The 17,128-nt window shown below is 39.0% G+C and overlaps 1 pseudogene; it reads right to left on the reverse strand.

Annotated features, from left to right (window-relative positions):
• Nucleotides 1-5,375: 5,375 nt before the first annotated feature.
• Nucleotides 5,376-17,128, reverse strand: part of LOC130238826 (transient receptor potential cation channel subfamily M member 4-like) — a 48,558-nt pseudogene continuing 36,805 nt past the window's right edge.

A 17,128-nucleotide genomic window follows, 5' to 3' on the forward strand; every position in this document is an offset into this window, starting at 1 on the left:
TTTCCCAAATTAAAATATAATGTGTTCAAATGGGAACAAAAGGTTTTGTTTTTTACCCAGACATTTAAATATAATATATTTTAGAGCAGTAATCACAATACCGTGATATTTATGTCCAAGGTTATCATACCGTCAGAATCATATACCGGCCCATGCCTAGTTCAGATGCAAATAAATCTCCAAGTGCCACATTTTCTTTAAAATTAGCATGTTTCTACTGAGGTAAAGTTGTTTTATTTGTTCAAATGTGTGAAAATAAAACCAACTTTACCCCAATCCTTCAGCGAGAGTAAGTAAAATCTCGCCTAACTGCATTTTCTTTGCGTAGGTTCAGTCATTCTTTAGCTACTTTAATTTAATTTGAGTTTCATTCAAGTTAAATTAATAAACAAATGCTCATTTTAGAAGCATTTTTTCAGATGGCACTCTTCAAATGTTACCAGGCTAGACTGTATCATGAACGCTCTATAACAAAGCATGACCAGTAGCTAACAAAAACAGAAACAGAAAGCACAACATGAGAAGCACATGTACAATCTTGTATTTGGTGTGCTGTTTAGAGAATCTGACTCCTCCCCGAGGTCTTGCTGGATGTCAACATGAGGCTAAATGGAAACGAGGTTAAAGATGCCAGTTTTCTGTCAAGACTTACTAGATCTGTTTTCGGCATCACGGCCACTTCGCCCTCCTCAATGTCTTCTCGTTCATCATGGTTTGTGAAGTTTTACAGTCCTGTTTGCGGTGAGATTGAGCTCACGAAGCTCTGCAGCAGTGTTTTACTGCCACGGCAGCCGTGAAAAAGGAAGTCCGGGGCCGCTGGAGGCTCTCGGCGGTTCAGGTGTGTGCGCTCAGCGGTGGGTGTGGCTCATTGGCCCCATTCACACACCTGCTAGGATGCGTTTCTTCGACCGCATCGCTAGTGGACCAAGGAGTCACATTACCCACATAGAAATCTGATATATGGCAAGTATCTGCAAATGACATATATAATATACAAGTTCATGGGTCTATTTTAATTTCACGCATATAAAATAAATGCAACCCTGCTAAAATTCCGCTTAAACCAGCCTAGACTGGTTGGCTGGTTTGAGGTGGTTGACCAGCCTGGTTTTAGAGGGGTTTTGGCTATTTCCAGGCTGGTTTCCAGCCATTTCCAGCCTGGTCTTAGCTGGTCAGGCTTGGAAATGACCAGCTAAATCCAGCTAAAACCAGCCTGGTTTAAGCTGGACATAGCTGGTTTTGGCTGGGCTCCCAGGCTGGCTAGGCTGGTCAAGCTGGTTTTAGCTGGTCATCTCCCAGCCTGACCAGCAAAGACCAGGCTGGAAATGGCTGGAAACCAGCCTGGAAATGGCCAAAACCCCTCTAAATCTTGGGATTACAATGTTGACTGTATACTTTATATATGTGCAATTCAATATGAACTTAAATGTAATATGCATACATTTCCGTGTTTCAGATTTCTATATGGGTGCAGTTTAATTAACACATACACACACACACACGCACACACACACACACACACACAAATCTCATTTAAAAATACCCTTCATACACTTCACAAATTCTTGTCAATGAATACACTGACTAATGAAATTATAGGTCACTGGTTTTTTTTATTTCCTTTGAACTCCTTGCCTCGACCCATAATTCTGTTTTGCGTTTGTAACATTTAAATGTATATTCTTTGTTTAAAAAAATCTAAAGCAATTAAATTAGGTGTCTTTGACTAAAATCTTATGCAAAGGATCAGGAATTGATCAAAAGACCAATAATCCCCCCCAAAGCATGTCCCTGAATGCTACTTTGAATAGAATAACATTATTAAAAACAAAACAAAGACTTTACATCTGAATAAAACATTCACAGAGCTGTATCTTATGAAAACCTCAAGTTCATGGGCACTGTATGAGCTGATGCTTGAAAAAGAATGAAGCAACCCTGTCTCAAAAATCAAATACATATTTGTTTTTGCAAAAGAAAAGAGATTACACAAATCTGTAGGGTTATTATGGAGTTGTCCTGGACTTCCCACTATAACCACTCGTTTATTCTGGAAAGTTTATTCTGTGTTTATAGGACTTTTTGACCATTCTTCTAGAAGTACATTTGAAAGTTCAGGTACTGATGTTGGATGAGGAGGCTCACAGTCTCTGCTCTAATTCACCCCAAAGGTGTTTATTCAGGTTGAGGTCAGGACTCTGTGCAGGCCAGTCAAGATCCCACACACTAAACTCGCTCATCTATGTTTTATGGACCTTGCTTTGTACATTTGTGCGCAGTCATGTTGGAACAGGAACATGGTTCCAACAGGTCTTTCCGTGTTCAAGCATTAGGTGTTTTTTCAAGGGGTCAAGCCCAACCAAGCTAAAAAACAAGCCTACACAATAATGCCCCTACACAAACACTGTTAAAAAAATGCTGGGTTCCAAACAATTGATTTGTGTTTGGACAACATGAAGGAATTAAATTACATCATTAGTTTTTACAAATTCAAATGGATTGAACGCAAAACATTTAAGTTGTCAGCCAAAAAAATAAACAACAATAATTATGTTTCAGCTCATTTTCAATAAGTAGTTTGAACAAACAGGAAATATCATTTTTATATTGTAACTTCACACCTCACACAGTGCAGTCAGGCCAGTATCGTCCTCATTGAAACCACCAAACCCAGACTCGCCCATCACACTAGCCACAGCGGACGGAACCGCCTTCAGAGTCCAGTATTGGGGAGTTTAAACCACTGCATCCCATGCTTTCCTTTGGTCATGTAAGGCTTGGATGCTGCTGCTCAGCCATGCAAACCATTTCCATGAAGTTCTCTACACAGTTCCTGAGCTAATCTGAAGGCCACATGTGGAGGTCGTAGCTCTTGAAAGTTATTCTTGTAGTTATTCCCAGTTGCACCCACTTTGTTATAAAACCCACTGGCGTATTGTAGTTGTATTAGTATTATAGTATAGTAGTATCGTGGAGACGTGTAGTATAATATTGAGGAAATTTTATGAAGGGACTTACTGCACAGTAGTTATGTTATAGAAGTCACCGAAGCTTCGAAGTATCACACATTAATAACATTTAAACAATCATTTTGCTACAATTTCCACTTGTACATTACACAAATGAAAAAACTGGGTAATACATTATCAATTAAATTTTACAATTTATTAAATCATATGCAATTCCAAACACAATCTCACGGCAATTCGTAACTTTTTTTTTAGTGGCTACTTCGTACAAATTCGTATGATCTAATTCGTACAATTTAGTACGATTTGCTCATCCTCCCATGGCGGTTGGGTTAGGGGCGGGGTTAGGTGCCACGCCTCCTTTTTAAAATCGTACCATTTCGTACGACTGAACTCGTACGAATTCGTACGAATTAGCCACTAAACTGTCAAACGTAAAATACTTACGTTTTCTCGTTAGATCAGGCTGGCAATTCACATTAAAACTATGGTTGGGAAATGGCAAAAGTAAATCATATTGTTCAATTTAATTTCACACCCAAACTTTACATTTTACAAAAACTGTTTATTAAATATACACTCCTGCCATTTAGGTCTTGCATTTCAAAATGAGTACCTCGTTTGCTTCCATACTCGCATTTGTTATTTTCTTTTATCTTTTTTATAATAAAGCAAAGATTAATGGATTTAATAAGTTTAACAGGATTTCATTTATTCATTTTCTTTTCAGCTTAGTCCCTTTATTAATCAAGGGCCACCACAGCGGAATGAACCGCCAACTTATCCAGCATATGCTTTACGCAGCAGATGCCCTTCCAGCTGCAACTCACCACTGGTAAACACCCAACACTCTCATTCACACACATACACTACGGACAATTTACCTCACCCAATTCGCGTACAGCGCATGTTTTTGGACTGTCGGGGAAATCGGAGCACACAGGGGAGAACATGCAAAGTCCACACAGAAATGAAAACTGACCCAGCAGAGGCTCGAACCAGCGACCTTCTTGCTGTGAGGCGACAGCGCTACCCACTGTGCCTCCGCACTGCCCTTAAATAGATTCTAATAAGGTTTGCTTTTAAATAAATCCCACCACAATATTTGTGTTTCTGGTTTTTACTTTTATTGACCTGAGTAGCTGACGCAAAACAAGCTGTATAAATGAACGAAAGCACAACACACGTCATATATAGGCACTTCATGGTTTAATAGTGACTTTGTTTTTATTGATGACACACATCGATTACACTTACATACATGTCAACTGGTATGCAAATGTTTTTTCTGCATGAGTGTACGGCATTTGACCATCAGGTCTGTCCTCTGTGTGTGGTGTGATCGGTTTGACTGGCTTGGAGTTCTGAATAGCTTGGTCAATGCAATCACTAGTAATTAAGTCATAGCCCATGGCTTTGAATAATTAAGCCCTCTTGCCTATAATTTGTTTTCTTAAAGTGATGAACTCTTTAATTTTTCCTGCCCAAACATCCTGTTTCAATAGTACATCAAATTAGTAGTGAGACCTGAGTGAAGACTTGTTTTGGTTTTAGTTTTGAGTTGCTGTAGAGAAATCTGAGAGACACTCTTGAACTTGTAATCCATTTACTGTATCTCCTCTCTATCAGATGATATGGTTTTCAGAGAATATTTAACAAAATGACAAAAACAAGATGCAATACAAATTAAAACCAAGTAAAGACAAAACAACTCATAATAAATGCCATCACAAAATTACAAATGATATATAATAACCAACAAAAGTGAGTAAAAAAGACCCAAACATCCGAAATTCCAGAACATTGTTACCGCAATGTGTCTTAATCTTATATAATCTCTCTCTATATAAAGCCATAGGTTATTTAAAATGTAAACAGAGTTTTCGTTTAAGTGTTTTATCAACGAAAACACGTCACATTATGACATCCCTAATGAATATTTGACTCATATTTACTGTAACATCACGTACCAAAAATACATAACTCAATAAACGTGCACCGTTCGGAGGTTGTTTTTCAACAGCCAGCATGTACAGTTTTGTGCGTCTTACGATAAACTGTTTATTACAAAATAAACAGTTGTGGAATCATATTTATTTTGTTCATCAAATGTGTGCGATCACTTTATTTGAGTGCAGGTATCGCAGCAAAAATAGACCCGGCGCCGAAACCATCACTTCAGTGCTGCTCATGTGACTCCTCTCGCAGTGTGAACGCGCTCATTTTCTTATTGTTTATAAATAAAATCTGTGAGACCGCTGTTGTTAGATTTCATTGGTCATTTTTAAATATGAAATGTAATATAGTAAGCTTGGCAAACAGTTTTGGAGAATTTGATGTTTCCCCATTCAAAGACATAAGAGCTGCACATACTCGAGAGGCGTTTCAAGATGGCCGCTCGATTGAAATGACTCACATCCAGAGCACAATATATTATCGCCAATATTAGTCATAGGAGTATGCAAGAGTCTATGGAGCCAGATAAGTCTCAAAATAATTCATTTGCATTCATAAATTCATAAATGCACAGCACAATTCATAAATTCAAAAGTAAAAAGCAAGATACTTCCAAATGCGCACGAGTGTTTACACAATTATGTATATATAAAGTACTTGGATTACTTTCCTCATGCATTTATGGATTATGATGTGTTTATGAACCACTGAATTTGAAAAATGCTCACACAAGCATGTGTGCTGTATTTTTGAGACCTTCCTGGCAGGACATGATTCGTACACACCTTTTATGAGGGGTATTCTGTTTAGCCAATCGCGAGTTTTAATCCACCAATCAAAACATCCTTACTGAACAAACTCAAGAAGCTCCACCATTAATAATTATTAATTGATATAAAATAAATAAACTGTTTTAGCAGTATTATAAGATATTTGGCACTAAAATAACGCCATAGTTATTTTATTTTGACAAGCTGGCACAAATATTCAGACTTTCATCTTACTTCGGCATCTTAGCATCTGTTTTATTTTGCAGATCAGCTCTCATAATCAGTGGTAAAACTGTGTCACATTGCACAGAAGGGAGCGAATGAATTTGTAGCGACCAGCAGACTCGACTTCAGTGTAGGAAAAGTAAAAATAAGCTGAGTAACGTTATATATCAGTAATATTGAGAACGATGATCTTATTTCATTCACGAACGGCTGGATTCAATGCATTCAGTGGCAAGTCTTACTGAATGAATCATTGATTCAAACGAATCGGTTAAATAAGCGACTCATTAGTAATAATCGTTTAGTAATACAATAAATAGCCATATGAGTAAAATTAGCTAGTCCTTGAGAAACGAAAGTCTTTGAAATTGCCCATCAGAGATTACCAAAGGTCAGAATCCACTCATTATCCCCAAACGCTTAAACGTTTGATTAATAAATTAGCTATATTGAATTATTATATTGAGGCTTATTTAGTATTACGCAAAACCACTGAACAAAAGCTGAATCGCACACTGAGTAAACTTGTAGGAGCAGGATGAAGCTTGAAAGACCAGGATGACCAGTTTAACGATGGAAAGCAGAACATGGGGAGTGTTTTTGGCATCATTCCTCCTTTCACTGGCTCTCTGCGGCTTCTTGTTTAGTGTATCCATCGATGAAGACAGAAGACGAGCAACGGGAAACTTGGCTCTTTCTCATTTCTCAATGCTGGCTGAAGTGACGGCTGATGACAAAAGAGGAACCGCAGCATGTTCAAACTTCATAAAACACAAATAAATTTATTAAAAGGAAATCTGTCCAGTAAAACTGTGGTTATAAACTGGATGCTACATTTGTCATATCCTCTCCATGATTTATTTTGATTTGCTAATTAAATGTGATTATAGAGTTCAATGTATTTTAAACATTGCATCATTTTACAGCAGTTCACCAAAATAAGTGTTTTCAGTTGAATCCTGAAGATTTGAATGTGATTTTTTGTTATACTGTTTAAAACAAAAGTTATTATATCACGTTTACTTTTTCTGTACTAGTTTACAATATCAGTAGATATCAGTAACTAACTGGCTTATTTATATATATAAGTTCCTAATAACTAGCATTTGCAGATGGCTGGAGAACAACACATCTGCTACTATATGAACTACAACTCCCAGAAGTCTTTGCACTCACACACCAGTTCCTGATCCCCCCTGATTACACACAGCTGAAAGCTCATGATGGACTGATAACCAGTGCTGCGTCCCAATTCGCATACTATCCATCCTAAATAATATTTGAAAATAGAATTAGTATGTCCCAAATCGTAGTATGTTGAAAATAGTAAGGTTCCCGCATGGTTTACTATATCTGGTAAAACCGCTGATATTGCCCACAGTATATTGCGCGTTGGGCGTGAATTCGATTAGAACTACAAACGCGGATGAAACGTATAAATAAACTACAAACATGATGGACGCACAAGACCAAACGTCAAGTAGAGATGCTTTGTAAAGATGTTTCTATGACTGTTAATTAATATAGAGCCAACTGGAAAATATTTAAATCGCATTTTCTGTGTTATATTTCATCTGCAAACAACAATGTGAACTTATGTAAAGACGTGTTTGGACATTAACATCTGAATGCAGAATTATCCAAAGACCTGAGGAGATTTCTCTGCATGAAAGACCCGTGAATGGGAGATTAACCTGCTGCTGCTGCTTCTCCAATAAGGTAGGAAATTGAATAGGACAGAAATAAGGATGATGTGAGGATGATTGACAGGGCTCATAACTAAGCAACATGACGATCTGTTAATGAGGAAGTAGTATGTCCCAAAGCTTGCATACTCTTCTGTTACACACTCAAAAGTATATATTTTTCCTTCACAAAAAATACATTGTTTTAGGAATAGTATAAGTATGCGAATTATGACGCAGCACAGGACTATTGTTACACCTCACTCACACACACTTTGCTGAGTCTTGTTAACTGTTAGTGAGCCTTTCCTAGAGGTTCCTTCACTTGCTTTTCGTGTTTTTGGACCCTTGTTTGTTTTACTGTGACCATTCGCCTGTTATAATGACCATTCTCTGAATTAGCTGCATGCTCTGTCCCTGTGTTAACCTTTGTCTGTACGACTTTTCTGTTTAATAAACTGCACGTGGATCCTCACCTTTGTTGCCAACCCATTACACTTGCATACCATATGATTATTTAACAAATATGAATAATACAGCAATTAAATAGCAGAAATATTCATATTAACTCAGCAAAGCTTAAATTAAATATATAATTTTACTTATTTTATATTACTTATTTTCTGCATTAAATTTTTGACATTTATTTGTGAGTAAATGAGAAACAGTCTCATTTAGTCTGTATATATACAGTGGATGTGTATCTGTTTTTACCTTTGCGAGTAGGATGTGCTTTAGTGCTTTTCGCTGTGCTGCTCTGAGAAAGAGTCTCCATAATCCACTGTAGAGAAGAGTTACAGAACTCCATCTGCATATACAAGAGTATTAATCAATCAACAATAGTCCATATACACAGTGATACACCTAAACCACATTATTAGATACAGTACACCTTGTTTTTTCTGGGTCGGCCACATTTTTGCTTTAAGAACTGGCTTAATTCTTTGTGGCATTGATCAAGTAATTGCTGGAAATATTCCTCAGAGTTTTTGGATAAGTATTTGCATTACAGCATCACATAGTTGCTGCTGATTTTTCCATGATGTGAATCTCCTGCTCCAGCCACATCACAAAGATGCTCTGTTGGCTGCTCTAGTGTACCTGATAAAGTGGCCAGTGAGTGTACAATGTTAACACCGGTATCACATCATGTATCCTCACCTCTGACTCGACGGCTCTCAGTCTGTGGTCTACATCTCTGATCTGTGCTACCTGTCTGATCACACTATCCACTCTGAAACAAAACACATCCACATCATTATTAATCTGTGGAAAATCAGGAGTTTAAATCACATTTTGTTCAGGTTTAGTTAAAGCTGCGATGAAACAGTAGAAGTCAACTGATAGTTTATCATTTTTGGTCAGTTTTGGTTTATCATATACATTTTTTGGTCCTCCCTCTTGGTCCAATCCTCATTGGAAAGTTGTATCAGTGTGTCCTAATAACTGAAAATGTGAAGTTTAACTCACTTAGAAGTTATGCGTTTGAGCCTCTCAGAGTCGGTTCCTCTTTGTTTTTTGTTCTCAAGAGCCAGATAGTTCTCCTTCTGCAGGTTTCTCCCATTTCACCAGCTTGTTCGCTTCTGGACCCTTTTAACTCCAAGGCTGTATTAAAGGCAAAACACAGACATTTATTTATCGATCGATTACTTCGAACAAATGTTCTTGTTAAAATGGAATTTTTTTTACAACTTTACCAAATCGTTTGTATTTTGGTGGACGACACTTTGCGTATGTTTCTTTTGATCAGGAGGTTGATGTGAGAAGGATGATGAATGGTGGAGCGAGTGTTGGACGTGAATGATACTCACTATCAGAATTATACCGCTGAAATTTCCAGTATGTGTCCACTGCGCTCCTGAACCTTAGAAAAGGTATAGCTGCAGAAGAACATTAATTCATGTTAATTAATTAAGGGCATTTTTATTAGGGCAACAGTATCTCCAGCAGAAAAGAGCCATTAAAAGCTACTGGTCATCCCATAATTCAGCAAACATCTGGAAAACAAATCACTTATACACCACTGCAGTGGCTAATTTTGTATCCAAAGACAAGAAAGATATCCAAAGATGCCTTTTTAAATCGTAAATAAATCTGTGTTTTTGAAACTACTGTTTATAGGCAGAAGTGAAGATCTATATTAATCACTTAGCCTGACATGTTTATTCATTCATTCATTTTCTTTTCGGCATAATCCCTTTATTAATCTGGGTTTATCCAGCACATGTTTTACGCAGTGGATGCCCTTCCAGCTGCAACCCATCACTGGGAAACATCCATACACACTCATTCCCACTCTGTACTGCATGTCTTGGACTGTGGGGGAAACCGGAGCACCCGGAGGAAACCCACGCGAACGCAGGGAGAGAACATGCACACTCCACACAGAAATGCCAACTGACCCAGCCAAGGCTCAAACAAGTGACCCTTCTTGCTGTGAGGCAACAGCACTACCTACTGCGCCACTGCGTAGCCCCTGACAGTTTACTGTTCCAAAATATTTAAATTATTTCTTAAAATAAAATGGTTTATACCCCATACATTTATACAAGCCCAAATCAGAAAAAATGAGGACAGTATGGAAAATACAAATAAAAAAGAAAGTAGTGATGTTCACAAGTTACTTTGACAGTTATTTCATTGCAGACAATATGTACACAAAATATTTCATGTTTTGTCTGATCAACTTCATTTCATTTGTAAATATACACCCTTTTCTGTCATCAGACCTGCAACACCTTCCAAAAAGTTGGGACAGAAGTAGTTTAGGGCTAGGATTCAGGAAATAAGGAGGTGTATTGAAACAGGTGATGTCAACAGGTGATTGTAATTATAATTTGGTACAAAAGCACCATCCAAAAAGGTCTAGTTCTTTCGGCGCAACGATGGGCCGAGGATCACCAGTTTGCCAACAAATAAGTGTGGAAATGTTTAAAAACCATGTTCCTCAAAGAAAGACGAGAAAGACATTTGGATATTTACCTTGACAGAACATAGCTCATTAAATGACTCAAGGAAATCTGGAGGAGTTTCAGTGCATAAAGGACAACAAGGGCACAACCCTAAGCTGAACAACCATGATCTCCGATTTCTTAGGCAGCACTGCATCTACAATCCTCATTATCTATAAGCGATATCACCAAATGTGCTCAGGACTACTGCGGCAAACCTTTGTCAAGTATCACAATATGTAGTTACATCCACTCTGCCAAAAGGAAGCCCTATGTTAACAGTGTCAGAAGCGTCTTCGACTTCTCTGGACTCAGAGACATCTGGATGGTCCATCACACAGTGGAAATGTGTGGTCAGAAGAATCAGTATTTCAGGTATTTTTGGGAGAAATGGACCCATGAGCTACAGACCAAAGAAGAAAAGGATCATCCAGACTGTTACCAGCAGCAAGTCCAAAAAGCCAGGGTCTTTCATGGTATGGAGTTGTTCAGTGAACTTGTCAAAGGTAACTTAACCTTTTGTGATGAAACCATTAACGCTGAAAACTACTTTTATATTCCAGGGACACCATGCATGTTTTCAACAAGACAATGCAAAACCACATTCTGGGCACATTACAAGTCTAGGCTGTGGAGGAAGAGGATACAGGTACTTGACTGGCCTGCCTGCAGTCCCGACCTGTTTCTACTAGAGAACGTGTGGCGTGTTTTGGAAGTGCAAAATGTGATTACAAAAACCCTGTACTGTTGCTCACCTTAAGACTTATTTGCAGGAAGAATAGGACAAAATTACACCTGAAGCACTTCATACTTGGTGTCTTCAGTCCCATAAATGTCTTTTTACTGTTGTTGAAAAGGAATGGCAACATTACAAAGTGCTAAATGCTTTACTGTTCTAACTTTTTTGAAATGTGTTGCAAGGACCATAAGTTTATTTTAAAAAAGATTCATGAGGAACACATTAAATAATGTTTGTTGTATTGTCTGCAATGAAATACAAGTTGAAGTAAATTTAGAAATCACTTCTTTCTTTTTTTTATTAGCGTTTTCCATACTGTCACAACTTGATTTGGGGTTGTAAAAAGAACAAATTTTAGACCAGTAATTTTTATCCAAGGTTATCATACTGTCATAATCTTATTCCGGCCCATGCCTAGCTGAAGGTGAAGGATGAACAGATAATAATACCTGAATGTGGCGATGAGCAGGTTGACAAGTAAAATGTTGGTGACTAGTAAGAAGATGACCAACAAACGACCACAAGCCAGTTGTGGCTGGTGTCTCTGCACGGCTCTATGCCTTGATTGATTAACGTCAGATTATCCGTGCAGTCTCTTTCCCAGTGCTGCCAGCTTAACACACAAAGATTTGATACAGTCAGTGGATGTCATCAAAAAGAGGCAAAATGTTAATGGTAAGAAGTGTGAAAAGTGAACATACTATCTATTTCTTCTACAGGAATCTGTCCGAATATGTGTAGATATGGCCTGTACAACACTCGTCGAAACGTTCTTGCAGGGCTCGGATCGTACTGGTATAGTAGAGCTTGATTGGCCACTCCATATGCACTCAACCACACACAGGGAGGAAGAACAAGAAGAAGGAACGCATCCTTGATCTGTAATTCAAGAACATTCATGCAAAACACAAACACACGTGAGATTTGATTTAGTCGCCATAATTGTCTCCAGCTACATGTGAATTTTCAGTGGTGATTCAGTTTTACAAATCCCTCCTTTGTGTGATGCTATCTGCAGTGATTGGTCTACTGAGTGCAGTGCAATTCGAAAATGAAATTTTTAAAGCCCACCACGGCTTCACGTCGCAGACGGAAATCCAATATCTAGCATGCTGAACATTCGAGAGCAGTCGGCCGACTCGACCCCATGTCCGGTCAGATGTAGTGACGAGCTGCAGCCAATGAAAGAGCATATCAGCATGAGCTGTATGGCCGTGTTCTCAAGAGCTCAACAGAAACATCTGTGACTGGCCAGAATCGGCATCGATGCACTCGCTTCATTCTGCATTAACACGGACACAAGAGTAGGCTATATTAACAGTGGAACTACAATTCTGTTAAAATGACTATACTGGTCATTCTGACCGTTCTCATATAATATCATATTGTCATGTCATATTTACATTCAAAACTTTAAAAATAAAGCTTTAAATGTCTGTCATCATATTTCATGACACCATTACCCTAAAATATTATCTTTTTGGTATTACAACCTATAAATATATAGTTAAGATACTAGGACATGCAAAGGTCTTGGGCTCGCTTTCATTTTCACAGGAGCTATTTCACAGCACAGAATATGCTGTTTTAAAAGATAAAAAACATACATTTATGTTTTTGCTATAAGAAAGTTATGTTCATGTCAGCTGGAAGTTGCTAGGCAAAAAAGGCATGCTTATTTAAAGTCACAGCGAAGTGACTTTAAATTCTTTACTCAGTTCTTTACTGTTATTTAAAAAAAATAACAATGTTAGAAAGAAGCACACAGATATTTAAGCAACATCAGGGTGTTATATATATGTTTTGTTTCAAAGAGTTCTTAAATTACAAAAATTAAAAACTCTCTGACTGCCTCTGTAGTTCTAGTGTTAAAGCCACATCTATCCACTTGAACCTTACAGATGAGCGATTGATCCACTGACCCATCAGCTGACTGGCAACGTTTTTAAATGCTCCCTTGAAAGCTTGAAACGCTGTCAGTGATGTCATCAGCACACAAGCAGCCAATAGTGTTCAGCTTTTTCTGACGGCTCCTCCCTCAAAATGTCGCTGGTTGTGGTTTGGTAGCTTGACTGAGCTGTTGGCGAATGAGTTGTTGTCAAATCATGTAGTGTGTGACCCCCTCTTGTGGTTCATTTACATAGTGTCATGTAGTGTGAACACCACAGCGATTAAAAGACATAAAATCAAGTCATTTAGTGTAAACAGAACAGCGATCGGCCGATGTTTAAAGTCATGTAGTGTGAACAAGGTTTAAGGAACTGAATGCATGGCAATTTGTAGAAAGTTGAAATGACTCTGAGTCTACTCTTTCTTTTGCGACTTCTTTACTTTTTCTGTCCCCTTCGTCCCAGAAGTTTATTCAGGTTTGTAAAGCACCTTTCTCTGCTCCAGTCTCAAGTACCTCAATGTTTGGGCAGCCAAGGTGTATGTGTAAATCCCCCAGGTGGAGAAGGCCATTGTGGGCAGTTTTTGTCTGCAATTCACTGCTGCCTGAAGAGATCGCCTCCCATCTAAAGCTCTCAGCATGTCTCAATGCTCTGCCTCTGCCCTGTATGTTATGGCCATCTATTCGTTTTACCAGTCCAAGACTTTAAAACACAAGGATTGTTACACCCAAGAGCTTCTGTATGATCTCTGTATGGCTACCGCTGGCTAAACCTGGCAGACATGAAGGACAATAACAAGGTTTGAGCTCTTGACACTCCCATATCCCAAGTCTTGCTGGTTGTGCCACATTGATCCGCCTGAACTGGTTTTTCAGCTCAAGCACCACCTGCTTGGTAAATCCGCCTGAATAGACCTGCTTTTTTCAGGGACAGAGCATAATTTGGCACCCATGTCCAGATTTATGGAACCACCACATATAGACGTGGAGGACTGAGTGATGTTTCTCTCACCCTGAATTTCCCCAATTAGATGTCTTGTCCTTCAGGGGAAGATAGAGCATGGTTTGTCTCCAATGGTGGAAAGAGTACTGAAAAAACATACTTAAGTAAAAGTACCGCCACTTGCCTAGTAATGTAGTGCAAGTAGAGTAAAAGTATCTCCTGTAAATATTACTAAAAGTATGAGGAAAAAAGTCAATCTCTTAAATCTACTCAAGAGTAATCAGTAGTGATTATTACACTGTAAAAAGCTGATGTGTTTACATGTAATTTGTGGATGTGTGCAGTGCTTAATTTGTGAATTGAGAGGTCCAGGAACAGATCGGGGTAGTGGATCCGACATGTTACCCGAGGATCGAGGGAGCTGGTAATCGGGTTGGGCGGGGGAAGCGGGGCGTTGGATGGCGGAGGGGTGTCACGGACGAAAGTGAAAGTGAAGTGAGGTGTCGGATTAGATTTTAGAGGTGCCAAATTTAGAATGTTCCGGCACAAATTAAGCCCTGGATGTGTGTAAACGTAACATTCTGTAGTGCATTTAGTTATTGCCCAGCAGGCACACAACATCATAAGATGTTAATACTAGATTATGTTTAGGTTGTGATGTCAAGTGACCAAAATTCAACATCTAGCTAGCGTCTAAGCACAATGTTATTTTTATGTCCAATAACGAAGTCAAATGACGTTGATATTTGGTTAGTTTTTAAGTTGTGTTAGAAAGTGACCAAAATCCAATGTTGAGCCAAAACCGACGTCATATTGACGTCAAATACTGACATTTATTCGTCAGGTATGGCAACCAAAATCCAACGTCTGATAGACGTCATAGGGGTAACGTCCACACAACGTCAAGCTGTACCATCATTAGACCTTCATATTTGGTTGATTTTAGGTTGGACTTTGACGTCGGTCTGACCTTGGGGTACAATGTCAATCTGACGTCAAGTTGACGTCTTGTGTCTGCTGGGTGTTTAAGGCCATTTCGGTCATCATACAGTAAAATCTGTCATCTTCTCATCAGTGACATGCATCTATGTGATGTGGTCTCTGGGCCACAGTGTGTAAAGATTTTGGGGTCTGCAATTATAAATCGCCAATGTCTTGAGGTAGGTCATTATGAGGCGATTTACCTTACATGTGCGATTTGATTGGACAGAAATCACAGGACTGATTTTTCTAATCCCCATAGATTAGAAAATTAAGTAGTGACTGCAACTTGAAGGAAAGTAGTTAAGTAAAAGTACCGATATAGCACTAAAAATGTACTCAAGGGTAAGTAAAAGTTTTTAAAACGACTTAAATTTTTAAAACTACTCAGTAAATTACAATTTCTGAGAAAAACTACTCAATTACAGTGATTTGAGTATTTGTAATTTGGTACTTTACACCACTGGTTGTCTCCCTCCATACTGAGTGTATATGTTGCTGCCACCTCTGCTCAGTGGAAAAACACAACCTGATCATCCGATTCTTAATAGGTCACCTCTCATGCTTTCTTGGCCTCTCTGTTCTACAGGGGCATGCAGAGAGACCAATTTAAACCACATGATTCAGTTGAGCTTATTTTCTAGATATGCACTAATAGACCAGCCAAAAAGGGCATGGTACAGCCATGCCTCTCTGCTCATGTAGTGAAGGACAGTCATCCATAAAAAGCTTGATTTTATGGTGGTGGACCACACGCATACTGATTTTAGACATCGAACACCTCTCTGTTTGTCTCACCATTTTGCCGAGTATGATGATTTTGGGACCCAGCTGTCTGTGAATGGCGAAAATGTGAATGAGTCGGAGAGTGAAGACCATGTAGTCCACACACAGTATACCACGACCCATGCTGAACGACCAGCTGAACATCCTGAGACAGAAACAAAGATACACAGGCACAGGTGATCAACAAAAAGGAAAGCAGAACGCACACTGTAAGAATGCTTTTTTCTGAACTTAAAAACCATTTGTTCCTTCCACCTCTCCTTGGCATCACATTAAAAGTCCCAGTGTGTGGTCTCAATTTAACAGTAGTCACTTTTATTATGAGAATTCGCTTCTGTTGATCTGAGTTTTGGTTTTGATCCTAGACATTTGCCAGATGCTATACTCTAGTCCAGTGGTTCCCGATAGAGTGGAGGAACTATGACGTCAATTTGTATACAAAAACCCAGAAGCGAGTTAGCATTTTAGCAGTTCCTGTTCCTTCGTCCCAAAGTCAATGGGCTTTTTGAATTCATCATTCAGTTAAATTGCTTAAATAAGGTTTGTGGCTAACACAAACTCAAGATACTTTCACGTATTATTTAGGTTACCCTTCTTTAATAAGACGATTGCTATCAAGTTGCTAAATGGGACTACAGGCGGTGTCGGAGACATTATACGTCATCGAGCTGAACTGGTCTGGAACGCAGCTTGCCTGCGTTGGAAATTAGGATTTGTCTGTTATTTAAGTATTTTCATTCATTAATTTTCTTTTCGGCTTAGTCCCTTTATCAATCCGGGGGCGCCACAGCGGAATGAACCGCCAACTTATCCAGCACATATTTTACGCAGCGGATGCCCTTCCAGCCGCAACCCATCTCTGGGAAACATCCATACACACTCATCCACACTCATACACTACGGACAATTTAGCCTACCCAATTCACCTGTACCGCATGTCTTTGGACTGTGGGGGAAACCGGAGCACCCAGAGGAAACCCATGTGAACGCAGGGAGAACATGCAAACTCCACACAGAAACGCAAACTGACCCAGCCGAGGCTCGAACCAGCGTTCAGAGTTTGCATGTTCTCCCTGCGTTCGCGTGGGCGAACTCTCCAAACCACCCCTCCCCCCTTCTCCATATTTATTACCCCACATGCTCTACAACTTTATCTTCACACATGCATTTAAAGGACTATCATGCATTTAACAGGGTTCATATGGTCATGGAAAACCTGGAAAAGTCACGGAATT

The sequence above is a fragment of the Danio aesculapii genome, chromosome 12, assembly GCF_903798145.1.
Source record: "Danio aesculapii chromosome 12, fDanAes4.1, whole genome shotgun sequence".
Lineage (NCBI taxonomy): Eukaryota > Metazoa > Chordata > Actinopteri > Cypriniformes > Danionidae > Danio > Danio aesculapii.